Below are 13,311 nucleotides of genomic sequence, written 5' to 3' on the forward strand. Positions count from 1 at the left end.
TTTTATTTTTTTTTTTTAGATTCCATATATATGTGTTAGCATATATGGTATTAGTTTTTCTGTTTCTGACTTACTTCACTCTGTATGACACACTCTAGGTCCATCCACCTCACTACAAATAACTCAATTTCGTTTCCTTTTATGGCTGAGTAATATTCCATTGTATATATGTGCATATGTGCCACATCTTATTTATCCATTCATCTGTCGATGGACACTTAGGTGGCTTCCATGTCCTGGCTATTGTAAATAGAGTTGCAATGAACATTGTGGTACATGACTCTTTTTGAATTATAGTTTTCTCAGGGTATATGCCCAGTAGTGGGATTGCTGGGTCGTATGGTAGTTCTATTTTTAGTTTTTTAAGGAACCTCCATACTGTTCTCCATAGTGGCTGTATCAATTTACATTCCCACCAACAGTGCAGGAGGGTTCCCTTTTCTCCATACCCTCTCCAGCATTTATTGTTTCTAGATTTTTTGATGATGGCCATTCTGACCGGTGTGAGATGATATCTCATTGTAGTTTTGATTTGCATTTCTCTAATGATTAATGATGTTGAGCATTCTTTCATGTGTTTGTTGGCAATCTATATATCTTCTTTGGAGAAATGTCTGTTTAGGTCTTCTGCCCATTTTTGGATTGGGTTGTTTGTTTTTTTGATATTGAGCTGCATGAGTTGCTTGTATGTTTTGGAGATTAATCCTTTGTCAACTGCTTCATTTGCAAATATTTTCTCCCATTCTGAGGGTTGTCTTTTCGTCTTGTTTATGTTTTCCTTTGCTGTGCAAAAGCTTTTAAGTTTCATTAGGTCCCATTTGTTTATTTTAATTTTTATTTCCATTCCTCTAGGAGGTGGGTCCAAGAGGATCTTGCTGTGATTTATGTCGTAGAGTGTTCTGCCTATGTTTTCCTCTAAGAGTTTTATAGTGTCTGGCCTTACATTTAGGTCTTTAATCCATTTTGAGTTTATTTTTGTGTATGGTGTTAGGGAGTGTTCTAATTTCATTCTTTTACATGTAGCTATCCAGTTTTCCCAGGACCACTTATTGAAGAGGCTGTCTTTTCTCCACTGTATATTCTTGCCTCCTTTATCAAAGATAAGGTGACCATATGTGTGTGGGTTTATCTCTGGGCTTTCTATCCTGTTCCATTGATCTATATTTCTGTTTTTGTGCCAGTACCATACTGTCTTCATTCCTGTAGCTTTGTAGTATAGTCTGAAGTCAGGGAACCTGATTCCTCCAGCTCCGTTTTTCTTTCTCAAGATTGCTTTGGCCATTCGGGGTCTTTGGTGTTTCCATACAAATTGTGAATTCTTTTGTTCTAGTTCAGTGAAAAATGCATTGGTAGTTTGATAGGGATTGCATTGAATCTGTACATTGCTTTGGGTAGTGTAGTCATTTTCACAATGTTGATTCTTCCAATCCAAGAACATGGTATATCCCTCCATCTATTTGTATCATCTTTAATTTCTTTCATCAGTGTCTTACAATGTTCTGCATACAGGTCTTTTGTCTCCTTAGGTAGATTTATTCCTAGATATTTTATTCTTTTTGTTGCAGTGGTAAATGGGAGTGTTTTCTTAATTTCACTTTCAGATTTTTCATCATTAGTGTATAGGAATGCAAGAGATTTCTGTGCATTAATTTTGTATCCTGCTAGTTTACCAAATTCATTGATTAGCTCTAGGAGTTTTCTGGTAACATCTTTAGGATTCTCTATGTATAGTATCGTGTCGTCTGCAAACAGTGGCAGCTTTACTTCTTTTCCAATTTGGTTCCTTTTATTTCTTTTTCTTCTCTGATTGCTGTGGCTAAAACTTCCAAAACTATATTGAGTAATAGTGGTGAGAGTGGGCAACCTTGTCTTGTTCCTGATCTTAGTGGAAATGGTTTCAGTTTTTCACCACTGAGAACGATGTTGCCTGTGGGTTTGTCATATATGGCCTTTATTATGTTGAGGAAAGTTCCCTCTATGCCTACTTTCTGCAGGGCTTTTATCAAAAATGGGTGTTGAATTTTGTCAAAAGCTTTCTCTGCATCTATTGAGATGATCATATGGTTTTTCTCCTTCAATTTGTTAATATGGTGTATCACATTGATTGATTTGCGTATATTGAAGAATCCTTGCATTCCTGGGATAAACCCCACTTGATCATGGTGTATGATCCTTTTAATGTGCTGTTGGATTCTGTTTGCTAGTATTTTGTTGAGGATTTTTGCATCTATGTTCATCAGTGATATTGGCCTATAGTTTTCTTTCTTTGTGACATCTTTCTCTGGTTTTGGTATCAGGGTGATGGTGGCCTTGTAGAATGAGTTTGGGAGTGTTCTTCCCTCTGCTATATTTTGGAAGAGTTTGAGAAGGATAGGTGTTAGCTCTTCTCTAAATGTTTGATAGAATTCGCCTGTGAAGCCATCTGGTCCTGGACTTTTTTGTATAGCTTTTGTTTGTTGGAAGATTTTTAATCACAGTTTCAATTTCAGTGCTTTGATTGGTCTGTTTATATTTTCTGTTTCTTCCTGGTTCAGTCTCGGAAGGTTGTGCATTTCCAAGAATTTGTCCATTTCTTCCAGGTTGTCCATTTTATTGGCATATAGTTGCTTGTAGTAATCTCTCATGATCCTTTGTATTTCTGCAGTGTCAGTTGTTACTTCTCCTTTTTCATTTCTAATTCTATTGATTTGAGTGTTCTCCCTTTTTTTCTTGATGAGTCTGGCTAATGGTTTATCAATTCTGTTTATCTTCTCAAAGAACCAGCTTTTAGTTTTATTGATCTTTGCTATCGTTTCCTTCATTTCTTTTTCATTTATTTCTGATCTGATCTTTATGATTTCTTTCCTCTGCTAACTTCGGGGTTTTTTTGTTCTTCTTTCTCTAATTGCTTTAGGTGTAAGGTTAGGTTGTTTATTTGAGATGTTTTTTGTTTCTTAAGGTAGGCTTGTATAGCTATAAAGTTCCCTCTTAGAACTGCTTTTGCTGCATCCCATAGGTTTTGAGTCATTGTGTTTTCATTGTCATTTGTGTCTAGTTTTTTGATTTCCTCTTTGATTTCTTCAGTGATCTCTTGGTTATTAAGTAGTGTGTTGTTTAGCCTCCATATGTTTGTATTTCTTACAGATTTTTTCCTGTAATTGATATCTAGTCCCATAGCTTTGTGGTCAGAAAAGATATTTGATACAATTTCAATTTTCTTAAATTTACCAAGGCTTGATTTGTGACTCAAGATATGATCTATCCTGGAGAATGTTCCATGAGCACTTGAGAAGAATATGTATTCTGTTGTTTTCTGATGGAATGTCCTATAAATATCAATTAAGTCCATCTTGTTTAATGTATCATTTAAAGCTTGTGTTTCCTTATTTATTTTAATTTTGGATGATCTGTTCATTGGGAATTGCCATTTTTATTTTGAGAGGAAACATTAATTCCACTTCTGTTATGTTTTGATGCTGTTAGCTAAGTGAAGCAGAGGTAACTTCCTAGGTACATTTGTGGCAGTGCCCTTCCAAATCTGTTTGCTGGTCTAGGTGGTGTGTTTCCCATTAGCACCTTCATTTTTCAGAGCCATCTAGAGTCTGCTCCATTCCTAATCACACATTATTTGTGAAATCCCTATAATTTCCTGAGGGCTTCTGAAGCTCTCCTTTCCCTACCTGTGACATTTTGAGGAAAGATTTATTCCCCATCTGTGTTTATTCTGCTTAGTGAAGATCATCAGAGACAACCTTAAATGTATTTTTGCAAATTCTCTTTCAAATTGTGTCTGTTTTGCATTTAGAGTTCAGTTACCCATTTGAAGGTGTATGGAGGACAAGGGGTTGTCTTAGAAATCCCCATCTTTCCAGACACTCAGTTTTTGCTTTCTTTCATCATGGCACATGATGCCAAATGATTGTCTTTCCTTATATGGCCAGGTGATTTTTTTCCTGTTTTAATGTTACTCCTCTACTTGGGTGTGTCACATACATATATGTATACATATACATGGACACGTCATTTTTCATGTACTCCCTTAGAAGTATGTTCTTATTATGCTGAACACAGATTTCCTTCTGCCTTATAATGTGTTTTATGAGTATAGAATTCAGGGCTTTTTTTTTTTCAGTTTGTGGGGCTATTTGGGAAAGTATTCTGGGAGAGTTTGGGGGTGTTTTGATGGAACTGGGATGGAGGACTTTAGGGATCCCCTGGGAAAAGTATACTTTGCATTTAACAATCTGTCTGGTACATACTAAGTAGTGATAAGTATTTCATTCATTCAGAAACACTGATTGGTTCCTAAAATATGTGCCAGGTGCTTGGCTTATCTTTTGGGAAAGAATGATATGCAAAACCGACAGGGAGCTTGCCCTCCTGGAATTGAGTTGAGCTGAAATGAACAAGTGACTTGCCCAAGATCACCCAGATTTAAGTGATGAAGCCTTGCCAGGAGTCCAAATTGTCAGTTTTTCCGTCTGTGATCCTTTCTTCTTTTTCATGGGGGTTTTCTTTGGGGCCTCATATAGTGACAAAATCTGGTGATGTTGACCTTCTTGCCTCATGCTTCTTTGGGGGTTTCCTATGCAGTGACCAGTGGAAATGGTCAGTGGATTCCAACATATTTGTACCCTGGGAGGGGAGGAGGGACATGGCACACCTCTCTTTGTCTAGTATAGTAAATGACTCTGGAAAGCCTTTTTCTAACTTGGCATCAGGGGTACAGGCCTTTCTTAACTTGGGTGTGGTGTAACAGTTGCCCGACATTTTCTAACGACACATAGAGCATAGTCCGGTAATCCCTATGAACTCAGAGTTTGATATTTCACATTACTTAAGAATAAGGCAGACAGTGATTTGTAAACACTATTTTCAATAATTAATTGTGATTTGATATCCATATGTTTTAGGAAAAAAAATCTTTTGGATCTCTAGTCCCTCAATCAGAATGTCAAACATGCATTGTTATACAATGTGGAAACCAATTAAACAGACAAATTCATTACCTATGGATTCATTCTATTTATTTTCTTTAGAAGCACCTTTTAAAAATACGATTGACACCTGTCTGTCAAAGCATCCGTATCAAGTTATGTTTCCCACGCATAAAAGACATGGGTGGAGTTCAGGAGTCCTTGCCTATCCTCCGGTGTTATGGCCTCTCTGCTCATTTGTTTACTTTGCCTTTCTTTTTTCCGTTAGTGCTTTGTAATTGCCTGTCAGATTTTTCTTGAACTGTTTGATTGTTTGACTTGTGGCATAATCCATTTTAGAGATAGACTTTGGAACTTCCTGAAGTCAGAATCAACCCATAAGAAATATTTAAGTGGATGCCCTTCCTGTCTGGAACTTTCTTTCTATTGATATTCACATCCCATAAAATGGTTAAGAACGTGGGCTTTGAAGCCCAACATTCTAGGCTCAAATTCACACTCTGGATTTGGGCAAGTTATGAAACCTCTTTGTGCCTCAGTGTTGCCACCTGGACATGGGAATAAGAATAGCCCTGCTCTCACAGAGATGCTGAGGATTATGAGTCAGTGTCTGGCTGCACTCAGAGCACTGCCGGCCTCCATGTAAACGCTGTGTAAGGTGAGCTGCTTTTCCCTGAGGTTATCCTGACCACCTTATCTGAAATGTCACCCCATCACTCTCTGTTCTCTTACCCTGCTGTACTTGACGTCACAGCCCTTATCATCATCTGAGGTTATTTTATGTTTTATTGGTTTGTTTGTTGAATGTTTGTCTCTTCCACTAGAACGTAATCTTCATGAGAGCAGGGACTTTATTCACTATTGTATCTCCTGATCTGAGGAAGTCTTCAAAACCATTTGTGAATGAACAAATGGAAAACACACAGAAACTTTAAGTTTAATTACTTATAATTGTTAGCAGAGTTACTGGAAGAACTAGCCTAAGAAAACATTTAGTTTCGTACTCTACTCATTTGGCTCTTCCAGGAACTTGGCTAATAGTTAAAAATAAGCCAGGAAAATAGCATTAATATACTGGGAGGTCAAGCCCATATTTGACATTTGGTATATCTACCAAGAATGTTTTAGGTGTGCTGTACATTTTTTTCCCCTATTTCTCAAAACTGTAGTTTAAGTAGTAGTGTCAGGATGAAATAAGGCAGAGAGGAAGAGGTTTAAAGAACTTGACCTGGGAAGCATGTCCTGACTTGCTTGACTGAAAGCCAATAGATTGATAGGGAGATCCTTGCCCATTGATTTAGTCTGTGTTCAAAGATGATTTCCAAGCTCAATTTATTGTTTAACCTCATTAAAATAAAGTGATAATTTTATGGGTTAGAAATATGTTATGACTGACTTTCTGATTGAGACTACTAACCCCAGTGCTTACAACTTACATGTAAATGTGTTCAAAGGGGAAATATTGATGTGTGTTTCCTCTGTGTTCACACTGTTCAGACTTTATGGTGAATAACAAAGCTTTACAACTTGTTTTTCACAAATAGGATGCTAGGGACTTGCAGCAACATGGAAAATCTATTTATTATTTTGTGTCAGAGTTATCTGGGCCATCTCCCCCTTTATAGACCCGCAGAGCTAATTGTTGCTTGGGGTAGAGAAGGAAATAGCATACTAGCCAGTGGTTAGAGAATATTAATTTCACATAAATAGAATTTCCTTTTATTACAGGGAAGGTAATTTTCTGACCACTAGGCAATAGAGTGGAATTTACTGTTAACCCCAATTTTGCCAGATGGGTGAAGGCATAACCCACCCCATCGTGACTTTAGGACTTCTGACATAAAGTTTTAAAAATATAATTACAGTTTCTTGCTTAGGAATCACCTCTGCTTTCAGCACTTGTAGTTGCAGCTATGGTCCTGAGACCACTGCATCAAGTAGGGGAAAAAAGAAAACTGAGGTGATTTGAGGAAGAGAGAAAAAAGATTACATGGGGTGTCCATGCAAAAAAAAAAAAAAAACCCTTAACCACAGCATGTATCTGGGTAATGGGCATATTCAGTGGGTGAATATCCCAGTTATCATAAAGCCAGTCCAACATGGCTTGCATGTGAAGCATATAAACTGCTTCATCTGAGTGTTCCACTTGGCATTTATGGGGGGAGTTGGACAGTCCCCCTTCTCAGAGTAAACAGACCTCACAGTAGATTTTACCCAATCCATCATTTTGGAGAATGTTATATGTCTGGATCATCTGTAGCTCACTTGTTCCTTAGTGAGCAGTGAGTCCTGTGTCAACCCAAACATGTTCTTCTGCTCTGCAGCATTCAAAACCAAAGACAGTGCCCCTAAACTAGTCACTCTCACAAACTATTTTAGTAAATGTTCTTCGGGAAGCTGAAGATACAGATCCACAAAATGAGGCAACTCCATCACAGTATACCCTCTCGTTTCAGTAGTGTCTTGACCACCCTACATGGACTACCTTCTTGGTGACCAGAGGTACCTTCGTTGTCTTGGTGTAATTTTTCCCTTTTCAGGCTGTTTTGTGGGCAAAACTCAGACTGACCAAAATCTAAGCATGGTCTAGCATCAAGGCCCAACCCAGAACTTTCTTTTTAGCTACTACAGATAACAATAAACAAGGAATTGTATGTTTAGCATGGTTCTTACTTTGCATCTCTTTATGTACCCAATGAGCCAACTTGGGAATCAGATCTACTACCATTCCTAAATTCCACTGGTAACTTTTAACTTTAATAACTGCTCATGGTGCAGCTGCAGATTTACACCATGTGACTAGGGTTCAAAAGTTCTTCATTACTGGCCCTTTCATCTTTTCTCTTCCCAAACCATGCATTTCTGTGAGCCGAGGTGGGCCTGGTAAATCCCAATTCTGCCACTTCTGACACCACTTCTTAACTATTTTACTCACAACTTTTCTGACACCAAATTTATGCGTGTGTGTGTGTTTTGTCACACAAATGCTCTAAGTCTTTTGGTGCCAACTGGATGTCCTGCGATTCAATTCAATTCTGACACTATGTACCTGGAGTTAGTGTCTGATGCCACAAATTACGGGCTCAGCCCCACAAGACTGCCCCCACTTCAAATGCCAGCCAAAAGTCCCAGCTTGTCACCAGTACTTCTCATGGACCAGCTATAATTTGAGGGTTCCTATGACCTTCCTCAGGTTTGAAAATTTGCTAGAATGACTCACAGGACTCAGGGAGACCGTTTACCTACTATTGCTGGTTTATTATAAAGGATACAACTCAGGAACACTCAAATGGAAGAAGTGTAGTGGGGGAGATACCGGAATGCATGGAGCTTCCACGCCCTCTCAGGACACATCACCCTCCCAGCACCAATGTGGTCAACCTGGAAGCATTCCCAACCCCAAGGTGCAGGGGTTCATTATATAGGCATGATTGATTAAGTCATTGGCCATTGGTGATTAACCCCTTCTCCAGCCCCTGTCCCCTCCACGAAGGTCCAGCGGGTGAGGCTAACCCTCTAATTACATGGTTCCTCTGGCAACCAGCCCCCATCAGGAGCCATCTATGGGTCACCTCACTAGCATAAACTTGGGTTTGGTTAAATGCGGTTTGTTATGAATAACAAAAGATGCTCCTGTCACCTCTGTCACTCAGGAAATTCCACAGGTTTTAGAAACTCAGTGTCAGGAACCTGGGGAAAAAGACCAGATATATATATTTTTATATATTAAGAATATGTTATATATATATATCTTGCTGTATTACAGTAATCAGTCTCACAACTTGAAATATATTTGTGCAGAAATATTCTTAAGCATGTATGCTAATAATATGTATCCCCATACCTACAAGAAAACTAATTTCTTTCCCATAAGTATCTAGTTTCACCACAGAACTTTAAATCTAGAAGTTGGCGTTAACTTCTCCTCATATTAAAAGAACATTATGGGTATTCTTTGAGAGATGATATTTAACCATGACTTTTTAGTGTGTGTAACATATACTCATGTATTGTAATTTGAGGAAAATTCATTTTTAGCATCTTATATTCATGTAAGGGTCATCTAGGACCCCTATTTTTAAGCCAGGTGCCACATAGCATTAATTTACATGATATTGTAAACTGAGTTTTATAGAATTCTTTCAAAAATTTAAATAATAGATCTTTCAGATCATAATTGAATAGCATAAGGTAAAACAAAAGTTCCATTTGTGAAGCTAAATATCACTCAGCTATTCAATTATTCTTGGATGTAGACGTGTAAGCTTGTTCTTTTACAGTTAGACCATATGTGTCCATTTATTTTTCTGTGATAGATGTGCCAGATAGCCAAAACCTTTGCTTAGTACCTTGGGGGAAAGAGCGCCTTTGACATGTGCACTGATTTTATGCCATTCTAGTCACATGTTGTACAAAATCCATTTAAATAGGAGAACTAAATTGCTTACAGTAGTAAGCTACATTTCCTCAGTGAATGCTGGTACATTTTGATGCATGCTGATCTGGGCTCTGACACAGTCATCATCTACATACCAAACATATGCATTTAGCCTTCAGAACAGAACCTGGCACTGCTGGAGCTGTGGGAGTGAGTTCGTTCGTCGAAGCAATCTTTCCTCTTCCTCTTTGGAGAAAGAACTTATCATTGGTGGCCTAGAGTCCATTGTCTCAAGCCTCAGAGTGGCCTTTCCAGTGAACAAAAATACATTCTGTAGCATGGTGAAGATTTGAGACCCTGACTCATCTTTCTTACCTTCTATGAGAGAATGCTTGTGGTCATGAGGCCTGCAGTTTAAAAGATGAGCAGTAAATGTACTGAAACACCGATGTTAAAAAAAGGTACAAAATATCAGTAGAAAACTGATATTTTTATATCAGTTTTATTTTTGAAATCACTAGTTTTACCTTTGCAATGGACGAAACACAAAGTACACAAATGATGATTTCTTTACCCACAGAACACTCAGGTTTCTCTTCTGCCTTTTGCGTTTTTGTATGTCATTGGTATCTACGTATATTTTGTAGATACTTTCCACCTATGACTTTCCGATAATTCAGATATATGGCTTACATGATTATGCACCTTCCCTTACTTTCATTCTATCTTGAGTACCCTAAATTGAAGGCCTTTAAAGGTCTTGTGTGTTCTCCATGTCAACTCCTAAACATCCATACTTCTAAAAATTGATGTTGAACTCCTTTGATGACTGTCCTTCAAGTTTGCCTCATAGGTGATGCCACTTGACTGAAAAGTCCTCTTGGTAATCCAGTGATTAAACCCTTCCAGCTGGGGCCCAAGGGGGATCTCTTGTGCTGAATTGCACTGCACAGTAAATGACATTATAGTAAGGTTTTAACTTATGAGTTAACTGAATGAATGGGAACTTTGCTGTTGCAATTCATTAGTATTCCGTGTGGTAAAGCAAGACTCGCTGCTGCCAGTGGGAGCCAGTACAATCTTCTCTTCTTATAATTAATTATCATATTAGTGTATTAAAGGCACTTTAACTAAAAGGAGAAATACCCTTGTAAGGAAAGTCTAAGTTAGCCTAAGGAAACAAGGTGATCACTTCTGTATGTCACTGAGCTCTGCCTGTGTGGCAGATCCTTTTCTAGATACTTCTGCAATATCACCTCATTTTTATCTTCAGAACAACCTTGTGTGGTAGGGTCTTCTATATCCCTGTTTTGTATATGAGGAAAATCGGGCACAGAGAGGTTAAATAACCTGCCTGAGATCCCGTAGCTTGTAAGAGTAGAGCAAGGATTCAAACCGAGATCGTCCTTCTCCATGGCTCTGTACTTGAAAATGAGATTTTATCTCATCCTTAGGCATAAACATTTGCTTTATATATAAATTAATTTCATTGACATTGTTTCTCTTTGATTTCTTTCCCCTTTTTGTGAAAGTTGATGGTGATATTTAGGAAGCTTCATTTTTTAACTTAAAAAATGTCTAAACTCAGAAAAGTATTGAGAAAAGTAACAAAGACTCATGCATCACCAAGAGTCTTAAAAATATTAACATTTTGGCTTCTTTACTTCCACTCTTTGTTTTTTAAATAAAAGAATAAGTCATTTTTGACAATGTTCTCCTCAATCCTACTCCTTCCTTTTCTCCTTCCCATTCCTTGCCTAAAAGCGACAACTCTTAAGAGCTGGATATGAAACTTTCTAGAATATGTTTTTATATTTCTTCCACATATATAGAAATACAGATTTCCCTGCTATCCCAAAATAGAGCATTCCTATGAAAACTTTCATAAACCAAAATGGTGTAAAGTGAAGAAGCAATTACCTTTTTTTTTTGGTAAAAGTTAAAATCATCTTCAGATTTATTCTTGTTAGTGAAAACAGGTACTAATGCAGGTCTTTCATAAAAGCAGAGCAACGTAAAGTGAACTTTCGAAAAGCGGGGGATAGCTGCAGCTATAAACCATACACACTATGGTTTTGTGTGTTTAGATGTATACATAAGTCCTCACGTTGTATAGACCATACTGTTTCTTAGTCTTTTCACCTAACATTAGGTTTCTGAAACCTCTCTGTAGTGCTTTACCTAGCTGTAATTCATTATCAGCTGCTGAATTTAACTCTATCTTCTAGATACGCCATATTTTATGTGTTCATTCTCCAATCATTGGGTGACTAGGTTGTTTTCAATATTCTATTATAAACAATACTGAAGCAAACATTTGTCAGGATATATGGCTTCACATGTGTGTGCCTCCTGAGGTGAGCTTGCTGGTTGGGAGGGGCTGAGCGGTGAAGTCCAGCGATGAGTGTAGAACAGCAACTAATGGGGAACTGGGTGCTTCAGAACCACGCCTGAGAATTAAAGGAAAGAACCAGCAAGAATGTTCACTGTGGTTATGAGACGATTCGCAATACATTTGACTGCTAATAGATAATTATCTATGTCCAGGCTTGATGAAGTCCCTACAGACAAATGTTAGGCTTATGTGAGGTTTAATAAAGAAAACTCTGAGCTAAGAGGCAGGAGACCTGGATTTTCTCCCTAGCTGTGCTCTAACCTAGATTCGTGCCATAAAACCGTACATTAATGCACTCTGAATCTCATTTTTCTCACCTGAAGATGAGCAATTTTTTGTAGTGGACTTTTTTTGCTTAAGACTTCTCCCGGCACCCGTCTACCTGAGTTATAGCCAGGACAAGTACTCTTTAAAGTTGACACTGCACTCCCACCCCACACACACACTCAGGCTTGAACTGAATGATCCACAGGCCTCAGTCTCTTTTGCCCCTGGACTGCCACCCTGCTGCCCCTGAATGGAGTGCCCATTCCTAATCCAGAACTTCAGGCATTTGGTCTTATGGGCCCCTCAGCTAATTGTTCCCTTTCCCTAGTGTATAGAATACTCCTGCTCTCTTTACTCGTGGGCAGGGCAGTTCTGAACCACGTGACCCTCGGATTTCTCCAGAGGCCTCAGCCTCCAGCCACCCCCAGGGGTTGCTGGCTTGATAACAGCACTATTTATTGTCCCTTTCCTTTCTCATTTCTCTGCTCTTGACCATTGTCATCTGAGCCCCTTGTCTCAGGGTCTTCTTTCTGGGGAAACCCAAACAAAGAAATTCACTGATTCAAGTCCTGCCTGTTCTTCTACCTCTAGCCCAACTCCACAGGCTTCAAAGGTTCTTCCTGACCTGCTTGGGCTCATGCTCACAGAGCTGATCTGGACCCTTGTGGCATTTGCCTTTTGAACCAATTAATGCAAGGCTGTGTGTGATTATTGTCTCTTACCTTTTGCATCCCTCCTCCCAATCATAAGATGAACTGCCAAAAGTCAGGAGCTCTTCTGCATGTTGCTGTTGTTTTTATTTTCAGTGTTCCTCAGTGCCTGGTATGGAACTAATGCAGAATATACACGAGTAGTAAGTTTTCATTGAGTGAGTAATGTTGTCTTAATATGTCCATACCCTGCCAGGGCTGATTTGTGGATGTCAGCCATCTCTTCTCTCTTCTTGGATTTCTTTGCCTTTTAATTAACTTCCCATCAGGCTTGTGGCTCTTGGTGATCACAGCCACCTGTGGGCCTGACAGTCAGAAGGTTATAGACTAGGCCATTCCTTTTGTTATAGGGGTGATAAAAATAAATACTCTCAGCGGAAATAACTGGGAATAAAAATGTGTTGGGGAGTAGCAATTAGAATTTTTTAAAATTTTTATCTAATGCCTTTAATTCCAAATTTATCCATAGCTTTGTTTTAAAGTTATTATCAGGGTTATATGAAGTTAATAATAAGCGACCAAACAAACTCAAAACATTAATGATTCTAAATGTTTTGCTTCAAATATTTTTACCACCTTTCCCCATGAGATGGAGTCTATATTTTCTCTCTCCCTCCCTCCCTCCTTTTCCTCCCTCCCTTCTTT

At 38.5% G+C, this 13,311-nt stretch overlaps 1 protein-coding gene across 2 annotated transcripts in view; it reads left to right on the forward strand.

Annotated features, from left to right (window-relative positions):
• The window catches only part of MACROD2 (mono-ADP ribosylhydrolase 2), a 1,976,756-nt gene that overhangs the window by 657,445 nt on the left and 1,306,000 nt on the right, over nt 1–13,311 (forward strand). The gene's annotated exons all lie outside the window — the stretch shown is intronic.

The sequence above is a fragment of the Balaenoptera ricei genome, chromosome 15, assembly GCF_028023285.1.
Source record: "Balaenoptera ricei isolate mBalRic1 chromosome 15, mBalRic1.hap2, whole genome shotgun sequence".
In the NCBI taxonomy this organism is placed as follows: domain Eukaryota; kingdom Metazoa; phylum Chordata; class Mammalia; order Artiodactyla; family Balaenopteridae; genus Balaenoptera; species Balaenoptera ricei.